The 6,439-nt window shown below is 36.2% G+C and overlaps 1 long non-coding RNA gene across 1 annotated transcript; it reads right to left on the reverse strand.

Moving 5' to 3' along the window:
* Window positions 1-297: 297 nt before the first annotated feature.
* Window positions 298-6,050, reverse strand: LOC116448773. Its single transcript, XR_004242111.1, has 3 exons — window positions 5,968-6,050; window positions 2,580-2,584; window positions 298-375 (listed from the first exon to the last, which is right to left on the reverse strand). It is a non-coding gene; the product is annotated as an uncharacterized LOC116448773 (long non-coding RNA).
* Between the last annotated feature and the right edge of the window lie 389 nt (window positions 6,051-6,439).

The raw sequence follows: 6,439 nt of genomic DNA on the forward strand, positions 1-6,439 counted from the left end.
ATCAAATTCTTTTGTGGTAGGATTTCAACTAAAGGTGGGAAGATCTGCATCCAAAGAATACTTTGACACTCCCAGTGTCACTTAGATTTGCGTGCTTAATTCTTCTATTTCTAACTTTTGATTCTGTGCCCATTTTGTTCCTTTATTGACTTACTTCGCATATATGTGGATATATATAGATATGGATATATATATGTGTGTGTGTGTGTGTGTATTTAAATATTAATGTGTATACATGCTGTTTCTCTAAAACAGACATTATAAAAAAGTTAACTGAATTTTATCTTCCAGAAATATTTTATGTTTTCTTTAGAACGAGCAGCAGGATTAGGACCTGTGCAGTACTTCAGTTGATGACTTTCATGTTGGCTTGATCTGGTAAGTTTAAAGGCTTACCACAGCAGAACCCAATTAATATATGTAAAAGATAATCTCATATTTGATTCCTGTTAGACTTAGAAGATAGGCACAGCTGTTGTCTCAAGACAAAAGCAGTTACAGGTACTGTCCAGAGAATGATCTGCAGGTAGGCACTTCTTCTGAGCCTTGGGATGTGGCTCATTCCACCTCACTTCAGATTTGTCCTTCCAGACCTAAGGGAGTCATTTAGAATCCCTTTACAGCCAGTGAACGTCACGGGTGCCCTTCTCTCACCCAGGTGAGGCATCTACCTTTTGAGAAGGTGATCTGTGTCTTAGAAATGCCTTTTCATCCACTGGCTATAAAAAAATAACAAATGTATAGTTCAAATGTTGATAACTACTTTGTAGGCCTCAAAGATTAGTTGAAATACATTCTACCCTTACCTTCTCTGTGGATCCAACCCAAAGTAGCTCTGGAGAAGGCCTGGGGTCTACTATGTATTATGTATTAAATTCCTAATCTAGTGATATAAAAAAGGCAACTTGACAGACACGAATCCTGATCTAATTATGGTTCTCAGCCTTAAAAAAGGATTATTTTTTAATGAGTCCTGTAACTCAAAGCACATATATATTTAGACAATTTATCAAACGTCTTAAGAAGAAAATCCTGACATTAGTTATGGTGGTTCTACTGGTACTCTTATGTTTTATTCCTGCAGAAGAAGCAGGATGGTGGTGAGAAATGCACATGACCTAAAATTAATTAGGTTATTAAGAAGCAGTGAAGACTAAGAGACTTGAAGAGGAGCATAATACAATAGCCAAATGGACAGTCCTTTTCTGACAAACCTATTATGTCTAACATGTGTTGAATAGAGTAATTGGAAATACTTAATGCCTTACTAGATACAAAATAAATTGTTCTTAGCTGGTAGAAAGATGAGGGTATTAATATAAACAGTTGAGTCCAAAGTAATAAAAAATGCAAAGAAGCTCAGAATAATATGGAAATTAAAATATGAAATGTCATTTATAGCAAAGGCACATTTTTTTCTAGAACAATGCATTCCTTTTATCCATGTCAGTCAGGGTTGCCTCTTTTACAAATTTTGTCATGAGTTTGCCATGCTTGTGGGGGAGAGTTTGGTTTAGATGTATTCTTGAAGTCACCATTTTGGGTAAAATTTCTACATTTCCTTTCAAAAAAAAGAATTCCCTAAATTTGTTCCATAAAGTTTAGCTTGGTGTCTCTGGGCAAGTGCATAAGGCATAAAAGGGAGTGTGCAAAATTGATACAATTGGCACTTCTGTCTGAAATGGATTTTTACTCTTGCATACATACTTTTCCAGAACACTGTGAGAGGTGGAGATGAACCTGGTTTTCTGAACTCATGTCATGAAAAGATCTTAACTCTTAGCCAACTAGACATTTTTCTTACTGAGGCAGAACTAGGATTAAAAGCCAAGTGAGTTTTACTAATGGCTAGAGCATAACTGGACAAGACTGTTTTTGTACCATAAATTAGGCCAAAGACTGCAGGCAGAAGCTGGGAACTCTTTGGTTAAGACATTGGATTTAAATCCAGTAGAATACTTCAGGTGTTTTGTAAGCATGGTGATCTTCTAGATAGGTGGAAGTTAATTATACTTCCCTCATTTTCCACACAAAGTATTGAAAACGTGAGCTTGCCTTAACAAAACTAAATAAATCTTTGCTACTCAGCACATTGGAAGAAGCAAAAAAAGCTAGCTCAGCTTCTCACCCAACTTCACATAAATGTTTCCATCTCTCTGAAAATAACAGGAGTTGTGCAGGTAGTGCCTGTGTCTAAAAAGAGGCACATTTGTCCTTTTTGATAGAGCCTGCACTAATGGTTGTTCTGTGGTTCAACCATTGGATCTCTTTGAGCTTTCTGATGCTTCTTCTGGTGCATCATGGCATAGAGAGATGTGTTTAGGAGAATCCCAATTCCTCAGGTTGCACATGCCAGTAGGTAGGTGAACTTTATATAAATTTGGGAGCTAGTTTGTTAATCTAGAGGTACTTCATTGAGAGAGAGCAAACCTAGACAAGCAATGAGCCATGGCTGAGGTCTAGGATATAAGTAAATAATCAGGTAGAGAGGTTGTCCCCTTCTTACTTTTAGCACAGTTTCTGCCTGTATTCCCTAGCACTGACTCATATTTCTCCTATTTGACAGTTCTGGCATTTACCTGAGCTCTGTAATCCCCATAATGCCAGCTATTTGGGATTCTTGAGCCAAAGAGCTTCTCTTACTTCCGCTCATGTTCATCTCCTATTTCAATAAGAAATTTACATTCAGAGTAGTGGAGAGCAAGTCAATAAGGCTGCACACCCACCTTGCACCAGGAGCAGTGTCTTTGGCTTCTCTGGGGACTTTGTCTTGAATATCCACCTTGGCTGTGTTTTAGGACTGTTCTGTTCTGGGAGCTAACTTTAGCCAAACTTGGCATACAAAATTCTGGAAACTCTCTGTGAAGCGGCCTTTGATTTTTGTATGGGTTTACAAGAGATCAGCATAATTCTATTTGAGCATAGCTGGGATTATGTATTCCAGTGAACAAATCCAATCCTTAAAAGAATTTCCAGGTTCAGGAATGATTTCATCAGGCAAGTTTGGACAGTTGAACCCATTGAAAATGAAAATAAAATCTCTAGTGTCCTTCTGTGATTTGAGATGTCACCAATGCTCATATGAAGGGGTTAATTTATTAAAAGGCACTGGCTCTTAGTAGTTGCTAGGAAACATAGCCTTTTACCAAAGGCTGTACTGCTCCAAGGAGGGTGTTTGTCAGAGGTAATGATCCTGTGTGGGGTTTACTCAGTGAGTTGGTGGTAACCTATCCTGCAGAGAAGTTGAGAGGATGCAGTGTTGGAACAAGCTGTCATCTTCCACCTGTCCTCTTCCATTCATATTTTTCTCTCTTTAGCAAACAAAACAAATCAAACAAAACCCAACCAACCAACCAACAAACAGAGGAAAACCACAGCTGCTTTAATTTTCCTCTGAAACTAGGCAAGAGCGCTCTGACTTCTCCTGCAGACTGGGCACTGGAAATGTAAGTGACTATTTTGTGCCTGTGACTGAAGGAATTCCCAAAATAAGAGTTATGAAGCCTTCTCTTCTGAGTAGTTAAAAAAAGAGATATGCCCATTTTCAAGGTGTTTATTGAAACATCTTTTCTTTAGAATGAGTAAGAAGCTAATAAATGAATTTTTAAGTTAGGTTTATTTTTGTCTCATTATATGTCAGCATTTTATCTTCTGTATTAGGATCACTGCTTAGAGTTATTTCTTTACTGCTTCTGTGTTTTTTTGTATTTTTTAAGAGACAAGGGAAAAAAAGTGATTGAAAATCCACATGCATGCCCAACTGATTCATAAGTTGATGAGACCAACCGATTGACAAAGAGTGTATTCAGTTCTGTGACTAAAAAAATTACAATTAGTGGTTTGGTTTTTTTTTTAAAATAAACATTTTTATGTAGAAATAGGTGCATAGACCTCATCCTTATGGCCAGGGTAACTTACATGACAACTTGTTAAATCGATTTTATGCTTCTTTTAGATCTGCTATTCAATTTTTTAAAGTGCAGATACCATGGCAACCCCCTCTCTCATATGGAACGTATGCTGCTTTAGAGATAAAGAGCAAGTACATGCAAAGATGGAACAGGATGACATGTAAACTTTTTTTTTAATATTCACACTTTGGATGAAAAAATATGCTACACAGACACATTTTCTCTCAACTGCAGTATATTTTATGAAAGAATCACATTTCGTACGATGCGATTAATCAGGTTTTAGGTCTTTTCATAAATAATATAGAAGGAAATTGTACCCTATGCTTTTCTGATGTGTATGTTCATGTGTGCATATATATGCATATATATACCCAAAGAATTATCCATGTCTCTACCTTTGTTTTAGTGTATAATAACGCTTTAAAGACGGACAGTAACATCTTTATTTTTATTTTTTTTTCTTACTGTTCCTTAATAGTAAGAATGTAACACAGTTTTTTTGTTTTGTTTTGCTTTTATGAAGGAGCTGCATAGCTGCTACAATTAATTATTTTTTAAAAGAAAAGACAAATCACAGCTGAAGTATTGGTATCAGATTTTTTTTGAGAAAAAGCAGGAGGACTCGTGTATTTGGCTATCTTGGTGGTTATTTACATTGTCTGGATCAGAATTTTCAAAAGCATGATAGCATATTGGATTTCTCAATTAGCTTTCTAAATAATTGACGTCAGGGCACTCTGCTGGGTCACAGCATTTTTGAAAATCTGGTCTCTTACTCGAGTTGCTTTAGCAAGAGTTTGATTTAGTTTGTGAGATATTGTTTATATCCAAAACAAGACAATTGATCGAAGAAACTGCCACTTCTTATCATCAACACCCTATTTCTTCCTGTATTCCATATCTTGGTCAGAGACAGGATGTATTTGAAATTCCAGCATCTTGCTGCTCTTTTTATTTTGTATTGAAGCCTAGTTTTGTGATTAAAGACAGACCTGAAATATTAGTAATGTTTCTACCAATACTAGCTGAGCACTATTTGCAGGTTCCTGAATGAGCTAAAGACAGGAAAAAAAATATAGTTTTTTTCAGGATTTAAAAGCACACGATTTAATGTGAAATCTATGTTCTGAACTTCAGTTTTGCCATTCCCACCCATAAACCCCAACAAATTACTGTCTTATGTGATCTTGTTGATAATACAGATGACTTCCACATGCATAGAGCACTGGAGGAAGGAAGGGTATAGGGTCTATCTTCCAGCTTAAACATCATTAGTAGTGGGATTTGAGTGTCTTTTAATATGAAATTATTTAAATGAAGCAAACAGCCATGCATCATCTCTCTCATGTTTTTCTGCACTTGTGACACATGCACTACTGTTTGGCTCTCTGTTTTGTGGTCACTCTTTTCACTTCTTGGCATTAAGTTTTGCCACCTTACATTTCTTTTTGCAAGCTTTAATAGGTTTGAAAGTTTAGTTTGATTTTGATAAGCTTGCACAAGTCCTAAACTGATTTATCAAATGTGCTTGTGGCTGCAAATCTCACAAGGAAAGACTCTCATAAGAGACTGTCTACAAATAATAAAAGGAAATGACTACAAACAATAAATGGAAGTTATAGGCTTTTCTTTTTCTTCACACCTTTCTGCTGACAGTGTCTGAACCAACTCCCATTAAAATAGGGAATCCCATTGATGGTAGTAGGATGTTTGCCGGACCTCCAGACATCAGAGGAATTCACAGTGGAAACTCCAAAAATCATGAAAATTACTATTAAAAAATTAATTCTGCATCTCTGAATTATAAATAAATGTCTGTTCATGTTTAAGGGGATTGAATGCTGGAGCTCATGTTCACAATGGTTTTCCTTTGTTGAAATCAATTTGCCTGTACCAACCATTTATGCTTTAACAAGAAAGTAATGTGATGGTGAGAAAAAGCATGGCATATTGGGATGTTCCTCTGAGTGCTATTCCCTGAGGCAGCTGCTGGAGAGTATTGAAGGGAGGCTAAATAAACATTGCCTATCTTTTCTTTTTTTTTTTCCCAGACACCAAATGTGTAACCTCTGTGATGCAAATTATATTTAACCAGCTCTGGGGTCTGAATATGGATCGGCGCTTTGGTGAGTCTGGGTCTCTCTACGTGGTCACAGAACAGTTTGTCTCTATGTTAAAAAGTCAACTGTGATGCACATTTGTATATAAATGAAGCAATGAGTTTGTTTCAAAATCATTAATGATAGATCTGAATGAATTTCTTCTTTATTTCAGTTTTGGTTTTATGAAATGAGTACTTTCATAGTGAGTAGCAGTTTTGAAAACCAAGATAACTGTGAAGACTATTACCCAACTTGATCTGATCAATGTGAATTAAAGGGTTAACTTCAGTCGAAATACACTCATTACAATACACTCCAAACAAACACATTTATTAATGTAGATAGTGCATCTTGTGCCTTCCTAACTCCGAGTTCATTACTGACTAGAAATATTAATAAGTACATTTTAAAAATGCTTTCAGA

Source organism: Corvus moneduloides, chromosome 1 (assembly GCF_009650955.1).
Source record: "Corvus moneduloides isolate bCorMon1 chromosome 1, bCorMon1.pri, whole genome shotgun sequence".
In the NCBI taxonomy this organism is placed as follows: Eukaryota; Metazoa; Chordata; class Aves; order Passeriformes; family Corvidae; genus Corvus; species Corvus moneduloides.